This window comes from Eumetopias jubatus, unplaced genomic scaffold, assembly GCF_037043125.1.
Source record: "Eumetopias jubatus isolate StellerSeaLion01/CBP00866 unplaced genomic scaffold, mEumJub1_p1.0 scaffold_11, whole genome shotgun sequence".
In the NCBI taxonomy this organism is placed as follows: domain Eukaryota; kingdom Metazoa; phylum Chordata; class Mammalia; order Carnivora; family Otariidae; genus Eumetopias; species Eumetopias jubatus.
In genome coordinates, this window is record NW_028274817.1 from 111,578,989 (window position 1) to 111,606,860 (window position 27,872).

Genomic DNA, 27,872 nt, shown 5'->3' on the forward strand with positions numbered 1-27,872 from the left:
TCTGTTCTATTGGTCTATATTTGTCCTTGAACTTATTCTATACTACCTCAATTACTGTAGCTTTATGGTCAGTCTTGGTATCTGGCAATTTAAGTCCTCAATCTTTGTTTCTCTTCTTCGAGATTTCCTGGGCTATTCTTGACCCCTTGTATTTTCATATAAATTTTAGAAGCAGCTTGTCACCCCCCCCGCACCAAAACAAACAAACAAAAAAACCTTTGGGATTTTGATTGGGATCGCATTGACGCTATAGATAAGTTTGGGAAGAATTGATCACTTTCCAATCCAGGAACATGGTATATTTCTCTATTTATGTAGTTCTTATTTCATTGTGTGAAAATTCCTCAAAGCTGTACACTTAAGATTCGTGCTCCTTTCTCTACCTATGTTATATAGCATTGCTGTTATTGATGAAGGCAAAGTTGAAGGATATAGATGAGTATGAGAGCCAAATTGGCCTGCCAGCTGGTCCCCAGAATTAGACAGACTCACCCACCCAGTCTCAGCAATGTTATACTAAAGCAGACCCATGTGAGATAGAAGGGCCTGCCCCTTGGGGAAGAGCAGGGGCTAATTTCCAAGAGGAGGAAACAGAAGAGTTGAGCTTGAACATGCCTAGTTTATTTTTTTGAAATTCACCTATCGGAGAAGTCATTTCATTCTCCCAGGAGAAAGTGAGCAAGGGGGCAGAGAGTTCCAGGAGTGTCCATTTGCATCCAGAAAGTGTCCATTTGGGCTCCCTTTTACATGGCAAGAAACATCAAGAGAAGAGAAATAGTTTTTCTCTCTGACAGTTTTGAGGTGTTGTCATGGATGGTTTGGGAAAATATTTTGAAGGTAGAATGAAGAAATTTGATAGTATGTGGAGGACAAAGGAGAGGGAGGACTTGAAGATGATGCCTTGGGCACCCGGCTTAAGCAGCTGGGTGGTAGTATCATTCCCTGGTTAGAGACCATGGGAGAAGAAAGATATTTGGGGAAGAGAGAGGTCATGGGTTGTCTCAGACTAGCTGGATTTCTTAGGTACTTGTGGGCCCATCAAGTGGAGGCATCCAGCGGGCTGTTGGATAAATAAGTCTGGTGATTGAGAGAGAACTGTAGATGTAGGTTTGAGAGTCATCAGCCTAGAGTTTGGGTTGGAAGACTATAAGCAGAAGGCAACCCAGACAGGACCTTATTCTCATGAATATGGCTGGTACCTTTTATCCTCCACCTGTGGACCCAAGAGGGAATTTCCTCATCAGGCTGCTTCCCTGTGACCCCAGCCTGGCCCCAGTCTTTTTGTAAACTCCTTCCCTTTTCATGAGTCACTCAGATGATCACTCTGGTGAAACACTTAGGGAAGGGAATGGCAAGTATTACACATGGGTGGGTAAATTACAGATACTCAGGGGAGTCCCCAGGACCTAACCTGACATGCCTTTATGTAGAATAATCTTGGCTTTTTGACTAACCTGACATGCCTTTATGTAGAATAATCTTGGCTTTTTGATGCCAGCTCATTCCATGCCCAGGCTCTTTACGTTGGTTGTTTACAGGATTCCCTACAAAGAAATTCTCCAAGAAGCTCCTTTCCCATGGTCTTTCTGCCTTAGCTGATTGCCATTTGTGACTTCTGATGTCTCTTTCTTGCAATGATCCTGTGTTCTTTCTTCATTTGCTCCCACATCCCACAACCTGACATTGTGTTTGTGACAGTCTCTTCAGCTCTAATCATCTTGGATCTCATTTGTCACCCAAATTAATGCCTTTATAATATCAACATTGTAGCTTTCACTTGTAACAGAGAGTGATAATTAAAATTGTATATAAATGAGCTACTAATCATTTTTTTAATCAGCCAAATTGCAGTAAGAGAAATTTTACTATTTTCGTACATAGGCAGTCTTTTTATCCATTTAGTAAAAATTCATCAAACTGTACACTTAAGTACAGTTAAAACATGTAAACATCTAAAGTGATGATCTTCATTCCTTAAAAATGAGAGATTTATGTCTCTAATCTTTGAAGACTAGAAATAAGCTCTCGAGATCTTCAGGAGCTAACATATCTTCTTTGACTAATGAAACACAACTCGGTCAAAACCTTGTTGTGATTACCTGAGACCTATAATATTGGATGGCCCTCATTTTGGTTGAAAGATAAGATTATGTGACATCTCTTGAGCGGCTGGAAAATCCGTGGTTTTTAATGAGCAGTTGGTATTAAGATGCCCACTGGTTGCCTGGGTGAATGGTCTGGGATTTTCAGACTTCGTTTTCTGTGTTATCTTTCCCCAAAGTGTCTCTGTTAAGTTTCCTTAACTAGGAGAAGTAAGGACAGGGGTGTTGGTAGGAAAAGGGAACCGGACACAGTATTACAGGATTACTCTTTGACTTGTTAGATATTGTTTACTGTTCTATATGTGCTTGACATATACTTTCAAAAACACTCAGTATTGTAGTATTTTCTAAGAAATGTTTAATTGCAGCCAGAATATCACCAAGGATCGCATTCCTGTAAGGCCTTAAATTTATGTTTTTAGGAGTGTAGTGGTTATTAAGCATGTAGGCCAGATTGCCTGCGTTCACATCCCACCTCTGACTCTTCCTGGGACAGACTACTTAAGCACTCAGTGCTTTAGATTCCTCATCTGTAAAATTAGAATACCAGTAGGACATGCTCCATATGGTTGTCACGAGGAGTGAGTAACACAAAAAATGGGTAGAAAAGTGCCTGGCATATAATCATCACTTGATTAATGTTCATAGTTATTATTGCTGCCCTTCTGGTTATTAGAACAGAAGGAGTGCCTGTAAATAGCAGAGCAGTTTCCAGGATCATTTCTTTAACTTTTTCTTTTTTTTTTTAATTTTTTAAAAAAGATTTTATTTATTTATTTGAGAGAGAGTGAGAGCATGAGAGGGGAGTGGGTCAGAGGGAGAAGCAGACTCCCCACTGAGCAGGGAGCCCGATGGGGAGGGCTCGATCCAGGGGCTCCAGGACTGTGACCTGAGCCAAAGGCAGTCACTCAACAAACTGAGCCACCCAGGCACCCTATCTTTAACTTTTTCTTAAGGAAAATTTCAAACTCAGAGAAGTAGAATTGAATTGTGCTATGTCTGGATAGCTGTTTGTTTGACATCACCAAGTCTTAAATATTAGCCATTAGAAAGTAAGTGTCATGATTTTGGACCTTGCCATCATATTCCTGTTTATAACTCCTTGAAAACCTTTGTTAAACTGTAGTGGGCCCTCAATAAATATTTGTGGACTGGATACACGAATATAATGTTTTGTCCTAATCCAAATGAAATTATGAAGGAAGACCCATTATGTTTGGGGTCTGCTTGTGGTCTGGCTACAGAGTCACTCTCTCATTTGTTTATTAATTGGCTCATTCATTCACTTACTGAAGCTTTATTGAACGCCTTTTATGGATCTGCAGCGGCAGCTCTGGAAATTTCTAGATAAATGAGCTCAGGAGTGGCAGTCCATTTGTAAAGGAGTCAGCTAGGTGGCATGTCTGGATTCTGTATTAGCATGATACATGCATATTTTTTACCTGGCAGGATATTTGTTTGGGATGAGGTGGATCTGGTGTAGTTAACTGGAATGGAGTTAACACCTCCTCCCCTGCATCGCGCCTTGAATGAGCTGTCACATGTAGGCCTCTCATTTAGTGCTTTGCATTATGTATGCGTGGGAGAAAAGTGGGTAGGTATAAAAGTCATTATGTTGCAGGGGAAAAGGACTAGCAGAGGTATGTCCAAAGCATGAAAGAGAATAGGGGAAGGAGCTTTTACCTCTCCTGGAGATCCAGAAGGAAGGGATGGGGTATCAAGCAAAGTCAGACTGGAGCAAAGTATTAAAAGATAAATGAGCTTTCGTGGTGCTGGTAGCATGTGCACGGACAAAGAGAGAGCATGGTTATGCAGAAGGGCTGTATTTGGCTGGAGTACAGGGGATGTGGTCGTGGTGGTAGAGGAGGAGGTAGGGGGATGGAGGGGAGGTGGGCCCTCTTCCCCCAGGGCTCTGCCAGCCGCTTCACACGAGCTGTACTTCTGGGTGAGCTGGCCGGTCAGTGGAGGAGTTCCGCTGGGGAGTGGCATGATCAGATTGGCACTTTAGAGATAACTGGGGAGGTGCCGAGCAATGTGAACTGGAGATGAGGAGGAAGTAGCTGGGAGAGTTGCCAGCGCCGGGGCTCCGTGGTTGATGACTAATTGGCCAGGCACCAGGAACTTCTAGTAGCTCTTGGAAAGGGGCAGATGGGCCCACCTCATGCACACTCTTTGAGTTGGGCCGCTGTAGCCTGGGTTGGCAGCAGAACTGACAGAAGAGCCAAGTTTCCTTTCAAAGAAAACTCTTTTGTGTATTATGGGAAGCAAAAGGCTAGGACTCGGTGTCCAGATCGCTTTGTTACGAGATAGGCTAGGGATATAGAGATAATAAATAAATGAAGTTGGGAAGGCATTGTTAAACACGTTTCTGTAGATATATTCCTGAATGTTATGTATGTCTCTACATCACACATGTACATTTATTTATGTATGCATATACATGCCTCCAGCTTATCTCCCTAATTAGCTTTTTTTTTTTTAAAGATTTTATTTACTTGACACAGAGAGCGAGAGAGAGACAGAGAGAGAGACAGAGAGCAAGCACAAGCAGGGGGAACGGCAGGCAGAGGAGAAGCAGGCTCCCCGCTGAGCAGGGAGCCCGATGTGGGACTCGATCCCAGGACCCTGGGACCATGACCTGAGCCGAAGGCAGACGCTTGACGACTGAGCCACCCAGGCGCCCTCCTAATTAGCTTTTTAATAAACTTTTATTTTTAGGGGTGCCTGGGTGGCTCAGTCGTCAAGCGTCTGCCTTCCGCAGGGAGCCCGATGCGGGGCTTGATCCCAGGACCCTGGGATCATGACCTGAGCCAAAGGCAGACGCCTAACTGGCTGAGCCACCCAGGTGCCCCTAGATTCAACTCTTTAGAAAGAAGTCACAATGTGTACCTCACACTTAAGGAGTGGGGAGTTCCGCACCCCTCCTTGAGGGAGGAATATCATCATAAATTAATGGGAATTCTTTGCAGGCAATGTGTCTATTCTCTCCATCCTAGTTAAGTTTTGATAAGGTGATTTCTTATCTGCCCCCTAAATTCCAAATGTTAATTCCCTACCGCCTGCACCACCTTGCCGTTCGCAGCCTACTGACATCTCCCACATTTGTTTTCTTGCGTGATATATAAACAGACCTATGTCTTATTTACCCAAGCAGATTGCACATTTCTTGAGCACTGAGGTAGCATCTCATTCAAAACCCCCTACACCACAGGCAGTTGCTAAATATTGAATAAACGGTTTTTAAATTAGTACAATTAAAAAATTTAAAAATTCCCCATAGTTAGGAAGTGAAACGGGTCCTCAGAGTGTGAGTACATGAGAACTGTGGTAAGGTGAGGGTACTGTTGACTTGGCACCCTGCCCTGTGATATAGTCCTGAATTTGTGATAGTGGCTAATAGGGTGCTACTTTGTACCAGCTACTTTATTAAGCACTTGCTATATATTACCTATTTAATCTTCCAGACAACCCTATAGATTGGTGCTTTTATCCCCATTTTATAGATAAGGAAACTGAGGTGAATGGAGGTCAAGTGAGTTGCTCAAAATCACACCACTGAGAAGTGGTCCAGCTGGGATTTTGGTCTCAGACACTCTGACTCTAGAGTTTTAAACTCTTAACCACTGGACTCTAAATCCATTGAAGTGGTGATTAAAATGGTATCTCATTTGGGGCCAAAACAAGATTGCTATTTAAACATTTTATCCCAATCTGTGAGGATACTACCAACAACATGGCTAGCAACAGTTTTGCTGGAGTTTTCCTAGGGTGAATGTTTCTATAAAGCCATCTCTGTTTTTTCCTTCTTCAGTTTTTTTTCTTTTTTCTTTTAAATGAGTAATTTTTGTGTATTACCATTAATTTCACGTGTTTAAAATACAAGTATTTTTACCATGGACGTTTCACATACAAACCATATTCTAGATCTGTGTCACTCCCCATCAGATTATCTGTTGAGAGAGAGTGGGCTTTTTATTTTCTCTCTGATGTTTTTAAACAGAAGTGGCCGCTGGGTCCTGCCAAATAAACACTTCTTCAGTGTGTTCCTTGTCTGAATGGTCACACCTGTGGGTCCCCGGGAGACAGCTACATTCCTGCAGCGATGCAGGCGAGGGAGGAGGACTTCTCCCAAAGCCACCCAAGCCATGAATCGGCTCTGGCTTCCTGAACCGTAAACAAATGCAAGCTTTGTTCTCCCTATTGCTCATTTGGTCCCAAGTATGACTCAGGGTTAGGCTGGGTCCTTCAGGCTCTGTGCCTTTGGCTGTTGGAAGGAAGTGGGAGGGTTCCAGTGTAGTTCTGGGACCTTTTCAAACTGAAGAAAGGAGGCTGACTGCATGATGGGAGAAGAGGTATTTCTTTCTTTGCTTTTAGAGATGTAACAAGTCCCCTTAATCTTTAATCTTGTCTGCGCTGTTTTCTAACAAGAATTGTAATGGGTTTGCCCTGGTGGGTTACAAGAAGTGTCTTTAGGCCAGGATCCCCCTCAGAGGGCGGGGCGGGGGGGGCGTGGATATGCTAAGGAAGAACCTATAGTACGGAGGAATCTTTTCTCAAGTCAAATGTTGCACTGGAACTCAGCTGTTTTAACACCCCCCCACACCCCTTTGGTCAATTCGGCCATTGATTTTTACAGATGTTTTCAATTTCTCTGTGTCTTGGGTTTTCATGTGCTCATACTGCAGAGAGTCATTTAGATGGGCAGTTTGCACAAGCAGTAACTGTTACACCATGCCACCGAGATGTTTAGCAATTGCAGATGTTTGTGCAGTAAACAAATCCAGCTTGCTCTTCAGGTTAATTTAGGAGAGAAGAACATGTCCCCCCAGAGTTAACCAGCTACGGGGCATTTCACTCTTGGAAGGCATGGACATTTGGAATTTTCCTGGTGAGTGGAGAAGCTGTGAGTAGTGACTTCTGGGTGCTGGCGAAGTGTTGTTGTTGTTGTTGTTGTTGTTGTTTTTATAGAGGTGAAGATGTTTGACTAATTGTGTAGGGCTGAGCATTTATATTCATTTGCTTATATATACAGTAAAATAAGACACTAAATTATTTGACATTCCAAAAGTTTGCTAGTGATAGGTGGTCTTGTTTCTCTCTGTGGGTTGTTCATATCTGTCTACCTAAAAGCAGAAGTCTGTCATTTTCCAAACACAAAATAAAATTCCCTAAATAAACCACAGGATAAGTAAGGCTTACAGTGCGTCATATGTCTTCCATATTGCTGTCTCTTGTTAAAAAAATTTTTTAAGGGGATAGTGGATAATATCTATATAATATGTCTGTCTTTTTCTATTGGCTTTAACTTGTAATGTCTTCAGAATTACATGAAAAGGAAGATAGCATGAGAAAAGGAAACACATTGTTTTAACACATCACTTTAGGAGTAGGAACTTCTTGAAAAGTTTTTTAATGGCGTCTAATGCTTGTCTAGAAGGACGTGAGTGCTGACAGCAGCTGGCTAATGTAAAGATATACTCCTCTGCAATGGATTGAGAGAATTTTCTTGTTGAAAGCTATCTTAAATTTGCTGCTGATTATTATTATTATTATTGCCAGATATCATTGTTCTGAGTTCTGAAAAGTAGACATGACAATTAGATATTTATATGCAAAATTCAGCTGGTGACTCTTTGAGAAAGGAGTGAAAGCACGTTGATTGTAAGATGTGACCTACGGGAAAAGGCTCAGCTATGACACTGAGCTCCCACAGGAGCCTCTCTGGCTCCCTCAGGCTAGAGCCTGGAGATGGCACAGGCAGGGTAGCCCCTGGGACCCTTAAAGGTTTTGTGACTTCTAAACTACTAATTTGCTTTATTGAACCCCCCACCACCTGAACACTTTGCTTATTCGTTTCTCAAAATGGAAATAGCCCTGTTACTTCTCTGATTACAGGAGCTCTTTGCAATGATTATTATAATAATAAAAACTCAGAGTTAAAGAGTATGAATAAATTGCCCTTAATCCTGTTATCCAGGAACAACCGTTTTGTATGTATCCTTCCAGACTCTTATCAGAACAGGAGTGTCCATGCAGTATACACATGAAGTCATATTAAATGTTACCTGTTTTTAGAACTTAACATATTATGGGCCCCCCTTTCTTTCAGACAAGTGCACGGTCATCCCTTGTACAGGCGTACCACCATTTATTGAACCAATCCTCCTGTAATAACTATTTAGATTGCTTCCACATTTTTAATATTAAGAACAGCATTCTTGTATATGCATCATTGTACCTGCCCTGATTATTTTTTCAGGCTGAATTTTTAAAAGAGGAATTTCCAGGTTAAAGGCTGACTTAATTCTGGTTGGTTTTGTTTATAATGAAAATAGCCTAAGTACATGTTAAAAAAATTCCAACAGAAAAAAGTAAGGCTTTCTCAGTCTCACGTACTCAGCTTTACTTGCCAGTGGAAATCCCCATAAAAGCTTTCGATGTACTCCTGTAGAAATGTAGGATGTCTTGGGCGTGCCTGGGTGGCTTAGTTGGTTATGCGTCTGCCTTTGGCTCAGGTCATGATCCCGGGGTCCTGGGATCGAGCCCCACGTCCGGGCTTTCTGCGCAGTGGGGAGCCTGCTTCTCCCTCTCCCTCTGCCTGCCGCTCCCCCACTTGTGCTCTCTCTCTCTCTCTCTCTCTCTCCATCAAATAAATAAATAAAATCTTTAAAAAAAAGAAATGTAGAATATTTTTATTGCAGTAAATTATACATAATACCATTTATCCATTATTAAGTGTACAATTCAGTGGCATTAAATATGTTCATGTTAATGTGCAACCGTCATCACCATCCATCTCCAGAACCCAGAACTTTTTCATCTTCCCACAATAAAACTCTGTCCCCCTTAAAACACTAACTTCTCATTCTCCCCTCCTCCTAGCAGTCACCACTTGACTTTCTGTCTCTATGAATTTAACTCTCCTGGGTACCTCTTATAAATGGAGTCATAAAATATTTATCCTTTTGTGTCTGGCTTATTTCACCTAGTGTAAGGTCTTCAAGGTTCATCTATGTTGTAGCAGGTGTCGGAATTTCCTTCCTTTTTAAGGCTGAATAATATTCCACTGTATGGCTACGTCACAGTATGTTTATCCATTCTTCCACTGATAGACATTTAGGGTGTTTCTACCTTTTGGCTACTGTGACTAATGCTAAAATGAGCACTGGCCTTGTGATACCTATGTGAGTCCTTGCTCTCAATTCTTTTGGTATATTCCCAGAGGTAGAATTACTGGATCATATGTAATTCTATTTTTAATTTTTGTGCAACTGCCATACTGTTTTCCATAGCAGCTGCGCCATTTTGCGTTCCCGCCAGGAGTGCACAGGGGTTCCAATTTCTCCACATCCTCGCTGTCATTTGTCATTCTCTGTTTGCTTTATGACAGCCATCCTAATGGCTGTGAAGTGGTAGCTCATTGCTGTTAGAATTGGTGTTTAATGTGTGTTCATGTTGCCTATCACTAAGGGGAAAGGATACCATTCTTCTCATCTTAAAATAATAAGTTGAGGAAAATGTCTTCTGAGAATCCCGATGAACTAGCAGATCAGTTACACAATCCCAGGAGATCGCAGATGGCTTGAGGGAAGGACCTGGCCCCCTGTTCCTCAGTCCCTGAAGAAAAGAGGAGCAGGGAGCCCAGGTGGTTGCTTGCTTTCAGGGTTTAATGGTGACCAGGACTGCTGCTTCTCTTCACCCCCCCGAGGGTGTATGGAGAGTGGATTCAAAATAGTTCTTCTGAGAAAAGATGAATTTCTTTTTTGTGCTATCATTAATTCTAGATGATAGTACTTCATTTATCCTACATAGTAGGGAAAGCCGGTTTTATGACTGATTTTTTCTCTCCTCACCTTCTGCTCTGGAATTCTTTGGGGATAGGAATGAAAGTCCTTCCTTTTGTACATTCACTGAATCATTCATTTGATTCAGTTGGTATTTTTCAGTGGGGTGAACTGAAGTATCTGCAAGTATTTCGTTGTGGCTCTCTTTTCTTCTTTACTTATATTAATAACTATTTCATAATATTTATAATCTTGAAGTTTGCAGATGCTTTTCATTCCTGCAAGTCAAGGTTTTAAAAATTTCTATGTGGCCATTAAAAGGATCATGCATATGTACCTAACTGGTCTTTTTCTCACTGATATTCTCACTACCTGTAGAATGATAGCTTAGACTAGACAACTGAATTTCAGTGGGATGGATTAAGTTGAGTGCTCTATAAAAACTGGCAACTGTATTTTTTTTTAAGATTTTATTTATTTATTTATTTATTTGAGAGCGCGAGCACGCGCACATGGGTGCCTGTGAGTCGGGGGAGGAGCAGAGGGGGAGGGAGAGGGAGGGGGAAAGAATCTCAGGCAGACTCCGTGCCAAGTGTAGAGCCTGATGCAGGGCTCATCCCACAGCTCTGAAATCATGACCTGAGCCGAAACCAAGAGTTGGGCGCTTGACCGACTGAACCACCCAGGCGTCCCCAAACTGGCAACTTTCAAACAAACTGCCCATCTTACTTTGCACGATGGTGTGTCTTTTCTTACATGTAAACAATTTAGATCATGGAGATTGTTCAGTCAGCAACCTATTTTGTACTTTTCTGTGGCATCAGAAGCCATTTAAAAAGGATGAGATGACAGCCTTATTCTCAACGCAGGCTTTTACTGGTGGAGGCCAGATCCCAAATAGATGTGTGCCCATAAATGCTCTTGAAGCAAATGGAAGCAGAAGCACAGTAACCCCTACTTACACCTCTGATAGAGCTTTCTCTCTCTCTCTCAACCTGGGCTATAAAATGAACAGTTGAAAAATTAAGAGTGTGCGGGAATTGCCTTAAAAGCTGCTTCTTCATCAAAAGGCCATCGTTAAGCCATTTCATGGATTGCCCCTGACTCAGGAGTCTCACCTCCATTAAACTTGTACTTGAACTTTTAGGAATAGAGGAGGCAACGTTTGGACAACTAAAGGCAGATATTTGGGGTCTCTGTCATTTAGAAGCTGTATTTCTTTTGTGCTCATTTAAGATGAGGAAGTTAGAAGTGGTAAAGATGAATTTACTGCCTCATTTTCTTTTTTCTTCTTTCACTTGCTAAGCGTTTTCACCCACCAGCGATTTTAATATGTTTTGCTCCATTTGTTTTGGTAGCATCTGTTCAGTCTGTTCTTTTTATTTTGATTTCTTAGTTGGGTTTTTCATTTTCTCTCTCTACCAGAAGCAGTTTTTCTGGGAGTTCTTGAGTACCTTTTCTAGACTATTAAGAAAGTGGATAAGAGAAGTAATGACGTAAAGTCTTGAGATATTTGATCCTGGAGTAGTCCCGACTTGCCCCCCTGGTACGGTGCTAGCTAGCCCTGTCTGGTTGCTGCCCTGAGAGAGCTGCCCACATTATGTGTCCTGTGTGTCTCATTTCAGAGAGAGTTCTTTTGCTTCAAACCCTAGTACCCCCTCCACATTCAGGCATTATTAGAAACAGAGAAAGTTGGCTTGCTCATGATTTACAATCCTGTTTTTTTCTGGTGATGGGAATACAGACATTGTTGTTTTTTGACTGGCAAGAGGCTGAAACATTACAAAGCTGGTAGCTCTGTGCCCACGCATGTAAGTAATCTGCCCAAGCGATGCAAGTCACACTGTCCCTTCGCAGTATAGAGGTGAGCAGGACGTAATGGATGGGCGACCTTACTGTGCGTTCCAGTAAGGGACAGGATCGCTGACATTTTGGTGTTATTTTTGTATGCACTGCCCAAGAGTTCAAGCAACTCCAGGTTTTTCCGACTAGAGCCTTCAGTCATAGGTCACTGGGCAGGAGAGCAGAAAAGCGTCCAAATCAGACATGAAAAGAGGTCTTGAAAAAATTAGCGAGGCCGAAAGAGATACAGCCAGGTCAGGGGAGGGATCGCTGTTTCCAAGTACTAAGAAATGGTTTTATGGGGCCATGGAGCAGTATGCTTGCATGTAGCCCATCCCTGACTTCAGTCTAGAAAGTCTATATGAAATGGAAAGTCTAATGTGGGTTGATTGTCTTGTTATGAAATTCAGTGACTAGAAAGAGACCAGGGTATCTAGAGAGGCCGTGAAGGCAGTGAATGGAAATGGTCAAGAACCCAGAAATCAGGTGCTGTGGACAAACAATGGTCATCTTTGCAAAGAGAGAAGGCTAAACAGAGTTTGGGAGGAAGCGAAGAATTACGTGGGGTTTGAGGGTTGCTTGTTCTCTGGGCCCCCGATGGCTGAAAAAGGGGGGAACCCTCCATAACCTGAGGCATGGTGATCAGGTTAGGAATAAGGGGGAAGTGGCCAATACTGAGGCCTGATAAAGTCTTCCTTGTTGTGTGGCAAGGAGGACGTGGAAATCTTTTCCTAAAAGTCCCGGTAGGATTGGATAGATAACCATCTGAAACCCATCTCTCTGAAATAAATTTAAGTTTAATAACTCAGGAGTTAGGGCATAGGTTAAAAACTCCAGAAGTTCAATGCTTGCTTTTTGTCATCATCTTCTGTGAATCTGTGTTGTTTTCCCCTGCGTGGAGGCTATGGCGGGTCTTTGTGGAAGGCACCGAGAGGAACTGCTGCTGCTCTCAGGAATTCAGAAGTGGAAAGCACTGAAACGAACGTTCTCCATTGTAATAGAAAAGGACAAGGAATTTCTCAAGACCAGAAAATGCATCAATTGGGATATTTTACTGTGCACGTTCTCTCCGCCCCCCTGCAAAACAAACAAAACATACCTTTTAAAAAATAACGTAGAACTATAAAAAGTGCCATGTAAGAAAGCCCATGATTAAAATAGGTGATTTCATGTTTTGTTTTGTTTTCCAAATGAGGGTTTTCTTCCCCTCTATTTTGTGTGGTTTGGTGTCTTTGTGTATGTTACAGAGAAAGGAGAGGAGAATGGGGAAATATTTTAGTACGGGAAAATGAGAACATGCAAAATGAGTAATGAAAGATACCATTCGTTCATTTGGTGAGGATCTAATTTGCCTAAAACTCATCGTGCACCCTAGAGGGAATTTCCAGTCTTTAAGAGAACTCCTTTTGTACCTGAGATTTGCTACTGAAAAGACTTGTAACTTTGAGTGAATGAATATGCATGATAGCCCCGCACAAGGCTGAATTGAACTTTTTCTCCAGCAGACCAGAAATCATTCCATCTTAAAAGTGCATTGATTCAATCCATCCACACTAAACTCAGTTCCCCTTAAAAAAAAAAAAGGCAGGCGTGATTTTTGAAAAGCAGCAAAATCAAAGTATGTTCACATTAAGTGGAGATGGTTGTCAAATAGCTGAGAAAGGAAAATAACTGAAATTATGTGATTTTAAGATTATGATACACTTAAGTAAGTAGTTTTAAAAGTAGGGGAAAAAAGTGAAACCTCAAAATTTGGGGGGGCCTGGTTTTCATCACATTTGTTTTTTTCTCCTATTTGAGAAACTGTAATCATTACTTTGGTTTGTGTTTAAAAAGTTTTTCAAAAAAAATTAAAATAAAATAAATAAAAATAGTTTTTCCTTGTGAAGAACTGGAGAACCACTAGAAAACAGAACAATAAAGCCATGGACCCCACGCAAATGGATCCCACCCTTTCAATCAGTACTTCTTCAAAAGCTGGGAAATGAGGAATCTAGAAGTGTTGTCTTTGATCATACATGAAAAAGTTACAAAGTAAGCTCATTTTGGTTTCTTTCAGTTCCTGTCACACATGTGAATAGGAATTCATGGGTTTAATTGGAAGAGCAAGAAATATATTTTTTTTTACCTTTGAAAACGCGATACAAAAAAAACCGCGATACAATACCTTGATACTTTATTTGGAATGACATTAATTGGAAATGATTTTATATCATCTACTTAGTCATTGAGGTTAAGAGCTGATAAATAACTCTAAGTAAAGGGTGGTAATAAATGGAAGGCAATGCTCTATATGGGTGGTGTCTTGTGCATTACCATCCTGACTCATTTTACGTCTGATGTTCTTAACATCCTTACTAATGACTTGGAAAGGGAAATATAATGACCCACTAATAAAAGCTGCATGTGATTTCTAGTTAAGAGGTGTTGCATATCAAATCAGGCCTTAGGGAAAGAAATCGGTGATGTGGAGAGGTAGGCCATCCTTTCTAGTTAATGTTAGTATATGTTATTTTCTTAAAACTTTAATTTTTTTCTCATTATAAAAGTAATAACTTGTTTGTAGAAAAACTGGAAAGTAGAAAAATATAAAAGAAAGTAAAAAGCACTGTAATTTAATCACCCTGGGGCGAACCCTGTTGACTTTTTTTTAATTTACTTTCAGCCCTTTTGCTGAAAGGCTTTTTTTTTTTTAACTGGTTGAGATCATACCACACACATAATTTTTTTCACACACACATCCTTGTGCATTTTTTCCACTTAGCATTATATAAAATTTCCCATGTCATTACAGACTTAGTGAAACATCTCTTTTGAAGGCTGTGGAATGTTTAGTTGTAAGGCTTTAGATAACCTCGGGGATCTGGGAGAACTGGAATTTGGTGGTTGCATTGACTCCTGTCAACATGATGTTTAAATCTCCCACTTTATAGCTGAAAACACAGCATCTTCTTGAAAACATAAAAAGAAAAAGAACGTTTGGGTTTGTGGGCTGTGTAGCGGTAGGCATTCCGCAAAGGTCTGTTGAATCTGATGTACTACCTATAGGGTCTGAACAGAATTCCGGTTGTCCCATCCTGGCTGATATTGAAAGAAGCCTTTTAAGAACAGCCTTTGGCAGGAGCCCTGGCTGCTTCCAGGTAGTAGACTGTGGGAATCCAGCTTTTTACATCTAAGTGTCTGTCAGTAATTTCTACTACTGGCTTTAGAAATCTGTACCACATGAGTTTATGGTCTCATTTGGCCCATGTTTCTCTTAACTGCCTTGGGAGGAGTATCTGTTTGGCCTAACGATTTAGGATTTCTTCATCCATTATTGAATGGATGCCAAGCTTTGTAAAAGATGGCTCAGAGTGATTTTCTCTGGTGGTGTGTTTGCTCCTGAGTATCAAAATTCTCAATAAAAGGCTTTCTGTTCTCTGACAACAGGCCATTTTTCCCAGACACACGCCTTGTTTTTCCATCGTTAACAGTAGATAACAGTTTGGATGCAGCCAGAAGCAGTTGGCGTGGGCCTGCATTTGAGGGGCTTCTGGAACAGTCTTCTGTCCACTCACTGTAGGGTGCCATCTTAACCGAAGCTTTATTGACCTGAAAGCTCTGTGGGTTGTCGGCTCTGGCCTTAGCTGTTTCTCCAATTTTCTTTGTTCTGTCTGCTTTTCCTCCCAGGCAATGACTATATGGTGATTGCTGTTGCTTTTCTTCCTTGCTCATTTTTCAGAATTATCACTTTGCTCCAAGCTTGTCTCTGCCATGTGACCGTCTTGTAAAAGTCGCTTCATGCTCTCCATTCCCCAAGCAAAGGAACGGGCCAGTTAACCTGCTGTTTTAAAAAAGCTGCTGTAATCAAAACAGTCATTCTTAGTAACTAGATTCATAAAGAGGCATTATGATGATTGATTTTTTTATTCAGTAAAATTCAATAACAGCGATAATGGCTAAGCACTTTATATACATTTTTCCATTTAATCCTCCTAGAAAATCTATAAGGTTCATAGTATCACTTCCATTTCAGACAAGGAGACAGGGGTATAGAGAGAGGTTAAGTAACTTGCCCGAGATCCCATAGCACTAAATCTGTGCTCTTAGAGAGGAATTCTACTTAATACGAAGTCCCTCTTCTTGCTAGATGCCATCATGAGAGGCGGGAAAGCTTTATTTGTTGCGTTGTTCTATCCCTAGCCCCTAGGAAATGCATTGCACACAGTACTGTCTCCATAGATCTATTTTTGATGAATGAGTTTATTGTTGACTGAAGTAAATTATGACTATTTAGTACCTCCAATGTGCAAGATGCACTAAAGAATACAGAGAGTCCCAAGACACCGTTCTTGCCCACCCCCCTTACATTCTAGTCCATTAAATAGACATATACATAAGTAGCTGTAAATCCAAAGCAGAGAGGGTAGTGAGTGCTGTTCAGGGGATTCAGAGCATCTGCAGTAGGAACATGGAAGGGGTGAGAGAGTTCCAATGGTTGACATGTAGGATATTTTCATGGAAGGCACAGAATTTGTGTTCACCCCTTATTGTTGAATATGGCGTAGTAATTAGTAACTAGAGTGCCCCGAGGTGAATTTGATCTCTCCTTGAGGATCTCCATTCTTGAGGCACCTCGGGGTCCTCTTTCTGAGTATTTCACTCTCTGTCTGGAAGATGTAACCAATGTGTACCTGACCTCTGCGCATATTTAAGAAGTTCCTGTTCTGAATAAATATCATGAACTCATTCTTTCCAATGAAATAAAGTATAAAGATGGTATCGAGTCTTTAAGTTTTGATGCAGTGTTCTCTTCCCTTCCTCTGTAAAATCGGGGAGACCAGATGATTTAAAAAAAAAAAAAGGAGTAAATGTTGTTCTTTGGGAATCCGTGGAGCAGGCAATGAAAGTGAAGAATGAGTCCTGCAGCATTAAAGCCAGGGCTAGGCAGTAGTAGCCAGATCGAGAGACTGTCTTTCTGGAAGTGGTAGGTTGTCTTTCATAGATGTGGAACGTGTTTCCTGTAGGACTGAAATGAGTTTCTGGACAAAGATGGGTTTGTTCTCCAACTCACCTCATTTGATGCTGTCTGCACCCCTGATTATTTTGTGGTTGATTATTAAGTAGCTGGATATCAGAGGCTCATGAGCAGTTTCTTGCCATTCTAGTCGACATTCATACGTAGGGAGAGGCTTGTAGGGAAAGAGGAATAGACTTCTAAGCCTTTTAACAACGTGTGGTAAAATATACATAACATAAAATCATTTTAAAGTGCATACTTCTGTGACATCAAGTACATTTACATTGTTGTGCAGCCATCCTCACTATCCATCTCCAGAAATCCTTTCATCTTGCCAAACCGAAACTCTATACCCCTTAAGCACTAACTCCCCATTCCCCCTGCCCATAGCCCCTGGGGACCCCCCTTCCACTTTCTGTCAATGAATCTGACTACTCTAGGTGCCTCATATGAGTGGAATCATACAGTATTTGTCCTTCTGTGGCTGGCTTATTTCCCTTACTGTAATGTTTTCAAGGTTCACCCATGTCCTTCTTTATTCTGAAGGACATAAAAGGCTCTCTGGAAATTTCTTTCTTTTTTAAGATTTTATTTATTTATTCGAGAGAGAGAGCGAGCGAGCGAGCAGGGGGAGGAGCAGAGAGAGAAGGATAAGCAGATCCCACGCCTGAGCACAGAGCCCGACACGGGGCTCGATCCCAGGGCCATGAGATCAGGACCCAAGCCAAAACCAAGAGTTGGATGCTTAACCGACTGAGCCCCCTAGGCGCCCCTTCTCTGGAAATTTCTTTTGGGGAAAGAAATTTCCCATTTTTGTTTCTAGCTTAAGACATTTTTGGAGACATACTTGACTAAACTGTTTACTTTAAATTTGTCAGATTAGAAAGATACTTTTTCATATGTGTCAAGAGCTAATGTGTCTCTGTTTTTTAAAAAATATTTTAGTTTTCAAATGGTAGATTGATTGGTGTTTTAACAGTAAGCTAACTGTTCACAACCATCACAGGCCTACTATTTTTCTACAAAACGTCACCACGCCAGCCTCAGAGCACTGAGAACACATTTACTGTGATTCCTCCCATTAGGCTAGATTTCTCCAAAATGCTTCCCTGAGCGCCTGCGTTGGGCTGTTTTGCCTCTCTAATCAGGATCTGAACTTCATGTTGTTCTCAGCACATCATTGGCACTCAGGACCTATGTAGAACGCATATATGTAGACTCAAGAATGTAACAGAGTTTGGGTTTTGTCCATGTATGTTCAAACCAGTTCAACAATCACCGATTGCTCCCTGTGGCTCCTGTGAAGTATAGAGGGGTCTAAATACTTCTTGAACCTCTCTTTTACATTCTTAGTTTCACTGCCTCAGCGGGATCATTGTGTCAACCTCCTATTTAGCCCCTTGACTTTTGCACGTCTTTATTTTCTTCTTCATTCCTCCTGATGCCGCCAGATCATTGGTCTTGAAGTTGCAAATTTGATCATGCCACACCTCTGCTTACTACCAGTTGCCTTTAAGATAATGCACAAACTTAACATTGGCCCCAGCTTACCTTGCTGGCCTCCTACCCAAGTAGCTCCCCCTTCCTTCACCCATGATCACAACCCCCTTCCCCGCACACATTCTCACCTTCGCTCCTGCTTCTCTTCAGCTAAAATACCCTTTCCATCATTCTCTGCCTAGCAAGTTTCTGCTCACTTTTCAGAATTTGCCTCAAGCTTCATCATTGCGGTGAGACTTATTTCCCAATGTGGAACTATTAGCGGCTCCTGTTTTCTCTTCTAGACACCTTTATTGTAGTGTTTATCCCTTTGTACTGTGATGCTCTGTTAGAGTCTGTCTCTGCTGTTAAATTTTGAACTTAGTAAAGATCCAGGACTCTGTCCATCTCATCTTTGTTAACCCAGCCTCCAGCATAGGTCATGGCTCATGGCAGTTCCAGAAAAGAATGCTGAATGAATGAATGAATGGAAAGGAAGGAGGGGTTGGGAGAGGGGCGGGGGGGGGGGGGCAGGCTAACCTTCACTTCTGAGGTATAAAGGAAAACTAGTAAGTGTGGTTTTGCCCTCACGTATGTCGTTAAAAACGTCATGATCCATTGTGGGCTGCATGTCAGTAAGAACATTACTGAAACCTGATTCATTGAGCCATTTGGACTTCACTTGAACCTTAAAAGTGAGATAGACTCAAAGACACTGAGGGAGGAGGTGCCATCCCAGGTAAGAGAAATGGCCTAGACTAGGTTATGATTGAATAAATCAAAATATTTTAAATCTGGAAAGCATATTTGTATGTTAATTGGATTCATACAGCTATTCTATAGGAAAATTCAGACTTGGTCCCCAAAAGTACAGCAAGTTTCCTGTTAAAGCGCCGGATGAACAAAACTCAAACCAGCCCCATGGTATTCACTCCTGCCTTACCATCCTTCTCTCTCCCTTAGCCATACTCTTTTTAAATTCTCCAGATGCGTCTAAAAAGGGAGCATTGTTTTTTTTCTTTTTTTATTATTATGTTAATCACCATACATTACATCATTAGTCTTTGATGTAGTGTTCCATGATTCATTGTTTGCGTATAACACCCAGTGCTCCACGCAGAACGTGCCCTCTTTAATACCCATCACCAGGCTAACCCATCCCCCCAGCCCCTCCCCTCTAGAACCCTCAGTTTGTTTTTCAGAGTCCATTGTCTCTCATGGTTCATCTCCCCCTCCGATTTCGCCCCCTTCATTCTTCAAAAGGGAGCATTGTTAATCAAAAGATAAAACTAATCCTCTAGTAGAAGGAAGGTTTACATTTTCCATTTATCTGTCATAACAGCAGAAAGTAGTCTTTTAGAGTATAATGGCGAATTGTATTTTGTCTAAGTGGTACACGAAATGGAAATTTACTTTGGCTTGTTCATCCTCTATGAATAAGATGATCCTACAACAAAATAGCATGCAGGCTTCTCTCTTGGGAACAGTGGGGGTAAAATATAAACAGTATTTTCATATACTGTCAGATGTTTGGAGAGCTGCCTTCTATGATTTTAATGTTGTCTGAACGTACATTCTCCACCTCATTGAGCACTTAAGTAGGTTTTGATTTGTTCTTCAACATTGTGTTCCCCCAGCATGAGGAGAAGCCCCTGCTAAACCTTATTTTGTTTTGACAAAGAGAAAATCCTACCCTACCTCTGAATGTGTTCTAGGGTTCTTTCCAGTTTTTTTAGGGCATGGTCTCTAGAGCTATTCAGAATGCAAATAAATGACCCAAATGATCAAATCCTGGCAGAAGATAAGGTGCATGGTAAATAATAGAGTTGGCTGAAATTCACAGATACATCTTTCTACTGATACAAATGCACACATGTGTCTCAGAGAGGGAGAGAGAGAAATACACTAATATAAACAGACTTTATATATACATGTTCGGTAGAATGATAGATACTAAAGTTTTTATTGGACAGATTGAAAGAGTAAACCCCAGAAGGCCTAATGGAAGCATCTAAGATGGGCTTTGGTGTTTTATATTCAGAGAAAGTTTGCTATTAGTCTTAAGAGCACAAGGGAAAGATACCAGCCATTGAGAGATATGGCAAGTTACAGCAATTGGAAGTAAATTTCTTTAAGGCTTTGGGAATTTATATAAACAGCCATTAAGTAGCAGTATATATTCTGAGTGGGGTTTTTTTCCTGAGTGTTTTGAAGTCGATATAGTAAGGGGTGATGGTGGAGGTTGACTAAAATTTGTGTCTCATGGGAGATCAGAGGAAATAGCCTGAATTGGGGAATGGGATCCTTGTCTAGAAAACTAGTGAAACAGTCCCTGTGCTAGTAACAAGGCTCTAGGCAGGGGCCCAAGGGGAAGGGGTAAATCTGAAAACAGGGCCTTGGTGGTGCATTTGATATGAGAAGATACAGTAAGAGGGTAATCAAGGGTGGGTCCCAAGTCGTGAGTCCAGGAAACAAAGAGGATGAGCCCAGAGAATTTAGGAAGTAGAGGTAGTGATGTTTATCCAGCTATCCCATACACTGCTCATTCTTGTGATGTGTTAATAGGTAGCACGAGGAGGGACGCCTGGGTGGGCTCAGTCATTAAGCGTCTGCCTTCGGCTCAGGTCATGATCCCGGGGTCCTGGGATCGAGCCCCGCATCGGGCTCCCTGCTCCGCGGGAAGCCTGCTTCTCCCTCTCCCACTCCCCCTGCTTGTGTTCCTTCTCTCACTGTGTCTCTCTCTGTCAAATAAATAAATAAAATCTTAAAAAAAAATGGGTAGCACAAGGAGTACCGGTTAAGTTTGGAGAACACTTAGATAATGTTAAGGATAAAGTTAAACAGTAACTACAGGACTTCTTAGAGACTTTAATATGCTATTATGCAAGAATTAGACCGAGTGTTCTGTGTTTCCCATATTTACCGGATCGTGGGATTAGGTGAATTGGCAGTTGGTTGATTGGTGGAACATCTTGGGAACATACTTTGGAAAATTATTTCAGAACGAGAGAATGGTGTGTGTTTACAAATACCTGGATGATAATGAACCCTCCATACGAGGGTCTTTTGATCATAATAGGTAGGAACTTGAGGGAATGTGAGGGAACAGGCTAGGATGAATATTTGGAAATTGTAGGCAGAGAGCTGTCTACCAGAAACATGGCTGAGATTGGATTCTTCTTTATGGTGACCAATAATTAATAGGAGCTCGGGGGGGTGTGCATGGGTACATGGGAGTAAGGCAGGGGCAACAGAGGTCTAGGAAGATATCCTGGAAAGTATGCTGTCACCTGAAACTATGCTGGAAAGATCTGATACATGGCAGTGACAAACCATGGGGCTCCAAGAGGACCTCCTGGGCTGGTTTGTCAAGAAGGACATCTCCCCTCATTCACCAGTTGTGTTGTGGGAGGACGCTAATGCTAGGGCAGAGGGTGAGTCCATGGCGGACCCAAACTCCCAGCTCAATTCAACACTTCCTGACCCTTCATATCCTTTGTGGAGATAAGAGAATAAGTAACATCTAGGTCCTGCGCTCAAGAGGCCACTATTTCTGAAGAGAAAGAAGGAGAAAAGCAGTTAAACTTCTAAGTGTAATACAGTTAACAAATGCTTCTAAAGCAGCCATGAATCTGACAAGGTCTTCAACCATGATTGGGCAAAGAGGTTTAACGTAACTTGAATTATTGCTAACTCAAGACAACCGGGGAAATAAACATTATATGAACAAACTGTAAGTCTTAAGCCCAATTTTATAATCAGAAGATTACTTTAAAAATTCTTTTTCTTATAGTAATGTTTCAATGGACTGAAGCATGCCTCTTTGGAGATGTCAGAATTGACATAGTGGAATGTGAGGTGTTTTAAAGGTGACCTCTGTCTCTAGAATGGAACTACAAATACATTTTTTCTTTTACTGGACCATGCATTTTATCTTTAGAATTTTGAGTTGTATTTTACTCTGCCATATGTCCTGTTGATATCAGATAGTTTAAGCTGAGCCAACCAAAGGCAGGTAAATTGACAGTTGCTAATGTAAATTTCCCAGCGAGTAGAAAAAGCTTCCATTAGAAGCTCATAGGTGCCCATTGTAAGGATGCTCCTTTGTGCTTTTCTCTTCTGGCTCGGACACAAGCTGGCCCCCTGGGCTTCGGCTCTGCTCCTACCGCTCCCTGCTGAGCACCAAGAAGACTTCTCATAATACCATCAATTATAGGTGTTCATGAAAGGAGTGTGTAAAAAGAAATATTAAAAGTTTACAGTGCGTTTTAATAGTTTGTGTATCTTTCTGAGTTATGATGGCAAATGAAAGCTAAAAGGATATGGGTAGGGTTATATATACATACTGTTTTGTCTTTTCTCCTGTCGCCTATATCTCTCCATATTCTGTACATGACTAACATTTGGGATGACCATGCCCAATGGCTGGATGCTTCTCAACACAGCACTCCAGAAAACCCAATGAACTGCTGTTTCAGTGTTTGCGATGATGTGTGGCATCATCCTGCCTTTTTGTGTGCTTCCCTGCCTCGCATCAAACAGGCACTTAATAAATCTGTATTGCGCAGAAAGGGAAGGAATACTGTTAGACAGGAGTGCAGTAAAAGGAATGCCTAGAAAGAGCCATCCTTTATCTTATATTTTATCAGCTGTTTGAAAAGTCATTTCTTGTGTTTGGCTTTCTGTGAGCACTTGAGTAATGTCTACTTATAGCTTCTCAGAAGATCACCCTCTTCTAGAATGGGTATCCGAAAGCCTGGTCTACCAACAGAGATGCTTAACTGACTGCTAGAATATAGGGAGCTCTCTCTTTCTCTCTTCCCCCCTATCCACTGAACCTCGTTGCCTTTGTGATTAAGAGTTATGTGTGGTATTCTGGGAGAGGAGACTTTCAGAGATGGGACTTAAACTCTCCTTAACATTGTCCTGTAATTAGAAAATTTTATACACTCAAGGAGTTTGCATCTGAATTAGAATGAAGTCACAGGAGTGACTTGATTTGAGCAGGACCCTGGTCTCATGCTCCAGCAGTCACAAAGAGAAACAGATATATTAGTCATTAGGGAACTGGATTCCACTGGGCTCAAATCCAGTGATTGTCTTTCCTACAAGCATTAGTTTCTTCATTTTGGCACAGAAAAGGAAAAAAAAAATTACTTGCTCCAGTAACTGAAATCATATGGGGGTTATCTTTCCTGATGCTGTATAACCAGGTTTTGTAGAGCTAGGAGTATATATGATGCTCCTACTGTATGCAAAACCTCCAGAAACTTTATTTAGTACTTTTGTCAAGAAAGCCAATAGGAGAGACACTTCTGGTCTTAAATATTCAAAGGAATGAATTTTTTGAATTATTTATTTTTAAAAGTCATCTTTAAAATGGAAATTAGGGTGTGGTAGGAGAGACAAAACTTGACGGTAGCCTAGTGATGACTGTATGTTCAAGTAGATCAATAACAATAGTAGATAGATATAAGTAGCAATCAATAATTGTCTATTTGTAGAGCTTTCACCTCTATACAGCCATCCATATATACACCTACTCCCAGACCCAGCAGCAGCTTCAGAGTTGGGGGACAAGCAGAGCAGAGTAGCATAGATGTGGGTATTAAGAAGTCTTTAGGCCACAGCACAGAGAAGAGGAAATGCTGGGCTGAGCTGTGGAGTGGAGCTGGTGAGTGGAGCTTCACAAGACAGATGGTAAAATGGGCCTGTTGCCCATCTCTTAGGAGTGAAAGAGCTGTGTCCTGAGCAGAGTCAACTCAGCCCCCAAGTGCATGGCCAGTTCTTGTCCTGGATAAGCCATCTTCTCAAGAGGGCAAGATCTCAGAACCCTGCTGAGGAAGCAATGAGTAGAGATCCTGGATCTTTTTCCACAGCTGCTGGAAGCCTAACATCCTTCTTCACTGCCTGCAGGGTGGATGAGAGTTGTTTGGATGGGATTCCCTGATTTTTCTGTCCACTTAGGCTTGGCTTCCAATTATGTATGACCTATGTGTGTACTGGAGCTAGGCATTGCCCTTCGAAAGTTGGGGTTCTGTTCACTTTTAGCCCAGTGGACCAAAGATGTTTTCAGAGGTATAGGGGAAGCTGAAAGCCTGGTGAGAAAGCAGTATTTCATTGCCCCTTTTCTTTGTTCTTGTATTTAGAGGAAGGGCAGGGGACAGGGTTCTCAAATGGGGTGTTTAGAAAGGTGTGGGACATTTGGTGTGGGTGCATCGATGGAGGAGCACTGCAGGCTATCGGTGGGCAGGAATAAAGGTTGCCAAATGTCGTTTAGTGTGTGAGACAGTTTCCTACAATGAAGAGATGTCCCACCTAACATGCCCATGGAGGACAACACTCTGAAGGAGCCTCAGGATTTGGCCCTCCCTGAAGGTTAGTACAGTTATGCAGATCGACCCACTTGGCCGTTAGAGTAGTCTGAGGCTAGGGATGGCCTTCCATTGTTGATACAAAGCCATCTTTCCCTCCATTCGTCCATCTGTCCCTTCACCCATCCATCCTCTCAGGACTCCTTTGGTGAAGGATCTCATAGCCACCTGGGATCCCCATTCTTCCCCCCTCAGTGATATTGTCCCTGTGTCAGCTTCACTAAACTCTCGTTCCTTTCTGAGCTGACTGATTTAGTAGGAATGACAAATTGTTATGCCAGCTGAGGGCAGAGAAGGTAGAAAGCATCAAAGCCTACTGGAAGGAGAGCGAGAAGAGGAAGAAGAGTGAAAAAGATGGTTTATGATTTGTCTAGGTATGAGAATAGGCACCTGTGTTGTTAATCCAAGAAGTGTACTTGGCCAGTGCTGATGGAATCCCTCCCACATCTAGGTCAGTGCTTCTCAATCTTGAGCGTGCATCAGCATCCCCTGGAGGGTGTGTTCAGACAGACTGCCAGGCACCATCCCCAGAGTTTCTGATTGAGAAAGTCTAGGGTGGGGCCCGGGAATTTGCTTTACTAGCAAGTTTCCAGTGATACCAGTGCCATCTGGGAGCCATCCTTCTCTAGGCCTAGGTCCTGAAGAAGAGAGAAACAGCTGAATGATTCCCATCTCTGGGACGCCTGGGGGACCAGCCTGAGAGGGGAGGAACTTGCCTTACTCTTGACCTTCAGTCATGGCCCCAGAAGAAGAAAGAAGGAGTTAATTTAAGTCTAGTACCCCTGGCAGATGAGCACATTATCAGCCTCACCATCACCCCTGTTGCTGGGATCCATACAGAGACCTGTATGCTGTATTTTCTGAAATAGTGAGAAAAAAGAACAGAGTAAGCTCTGCGTTCACGTGTCTTTCCGTATAGAAGTAAAACTGGTAGCTTTTCTTTTTTTTTTTTTAAAGATTTACTTTATTTTATTTATTTGAGAGAGAGAGAATGAGAGATAGCACGAGAGGGAAGAGGGTCAGAGGGAGAAGCAGACTCCCCGCCGAGCAGGGAGCCCGATGCGGGACTCGATCCCGGGACTCCAGGATCATGACCTGAGCCAAAGGCAGTCGCGTAACCAACTGAGCCACCCAGGCGCCCAAAGATTTTATTTATTTATTTGAGAGAGAGAGAGAGTGAGAGAGAGCATGAGGGGGGAGAGGGTCAGACGGAGAAGCAGACTCCCCACTGAGCGCCCCATGTGGGACTCAATCCTGGGACTCCAGGATTATGACCTGAGCTGAAGACAGTCGCTTAACCAACTGAGCCACCCAGGAGCCCACAAAACTGGTGGCTTTTCTTGATGTCTCTTAGCTTGCACTGTCCTGTAAGCCAGGGCATCAGAGACCATGGGCAGTACTTCCTTTTGTGACTAAATAAGGGGGAGTTGTAAGAACACACAACCGGTGAAGGTTTCCCTAAAGGAAGGCATTTGGTTTAAAGCCCAAACCACTGGAAGCCTCCTTTTTACCCAGATAGGAACCCAAGTCAGGATTGAGCAGTGTTTCCTTCTGTATTTTCCTGACTTCCTCTCTCCACTATCAGTAATCACTCAAATATTAATGGTTTTGCTTTTCTTCTTCCAAATGAGTTAATGACAGTGGTGCTTTGTTCCAGTCGGTCCATAGGGGAAGAATGGAGATAGAGGGGGGCACCACTGGAAATGTGGACAGAAATGTGAATGACACTTTTGATAGTGTCTACTTTTACCGGCACTCCCTGATTTTTCAAGATAATTCTTAGGACTATTTTTGGTCCAATTTGACCTTATGGCCAAATAACAACACCCTTTTTTCCTCCTTGATGCTTCCTTGGAACCACAAAATATTATTAGTTTGAGTACTTAGCAGCAGTTGAGGGGCAGCATGATATTTTGGATTTCATTTTTTATCCAATTTAGAAGGCCCTGTGGTACTAAATAAAAATGTCACTGTGTAAAATGTAAAAGCTTTCTGTCACAAATATTTTTAAAAATTCATGGAGGGCTGAGGATTTGATTTATCCTCTTTCTGTGATTTATTCATATTTAATGTTAGTTTCAACATTTGAGGCATGAAGAACTTTTTCAAGTTAAAAACTGTGGTGAATTCGTTTTATTTGAAGCAACATTCCACTGGGCTGGTTTTTGAATTATGCCGTTCATTCCTCTTCGTGTGTTCGAGGGGCAGATGTGTTTGGTTTCCCCAGTGGCTGGAATTCTCACTAGGGAAGCTTGATTCCCCCAGCTCCTTGGTTTTGACAGCTGTTTCCCTGGTATCCAAAGACAGTTTCCTTGAGCATTAAGCAGGATCACACCAATGTGGTGGCAAAAGAGGAGAGCGGGAAGAGACCTCACCTTTGGAACCATCATTTTGTTTGCTGTCTGGTTTTTCCTTTTTGATACTTTGAGCCTCTGAGTCGCCTGTGTTTTCCGGAGCATCTTTAGTCGGAGACAATATGGGTCTTTTCTGTGGATGGTTCATAAATAATAAATGATAATAGAATTAGCTTTGAATGAAGGAAAGAAAATAAACTTCGAATGAACGCATCATTTTTTTTTTTTTTTTTTTTTTTGGCTAGTGAATAAACACCTAGGATCTGTGACACCGGCCTCTCTCAAAGCCCCTGAAGGCTAAAAGGCTGGTGGGAAGAGGGCTGCAGGCCCTCCGTGTTCTGCCTCTGGGACACGTAGAGCTGTCCTCGGGGACGTGAGTGTGTTTGCTCGTACCCTGCACGGCAGGTTGGCTTTTTGATGGCTGGGAGATGCGGTAAGGCACTGTTGCTCTGGACACTCTGGCTTCTACCTAGCCTTCCACTTGCCCATCCACCTGTCCTGCTGGCCCTCCATCCCTTTATCCTTTCCTTCTTTCTGTCTTTTTGTTCTTTCCCTCTTACTCCCGTTCTCCGACTCTGCAGACACTTGTGAGCCCCGCCTCTGGGCCAGGCGCTCTGCCTCCACAGATGCCTCCATAGTCAGCTTCTCACAGCGTGAGAGGAAATGTGCCTGTCCAGTGTGCTGAAAGTAATCAACCTTTTAATAAGGACATCAGGGAAGAGTGGGAGTAAAAGGTACTGAGTGCCTCCAAGGATAAAGCCCTTTCCACCTGGTTCTCCCACTTGTTCGTCAGCGAGGGTCTGGCCCATCAGAGAACCGCACCCACTAGACAGAGCAGCGAAAACTTAAGTGTGTGGTTTTTCGAAGCAGTCGGGAGCATTTTGCCATCATGAGCTTGATTTTATTTCTTTGCTTAATGGAGAGAATCATCTCTTTAA

The 27,872-nt window shown here is 42.1% G+C and overlaps 1 protein-coding gene across 4 annotated transcripts in view; it reads left to right on the forward strand.

Annotated features, from left to right (window-relative positions):
• Nucleotides 1-27,872, forward strand: part of SH3KBP1 (SH3 domain containing kinase binding protein 1) — a 324,977-nt gene that overhangs the window by 198,127 nt on the left and 98,978 nt on the right. The gene's annotated exons all lie outside the window — the stretch shown is intronic.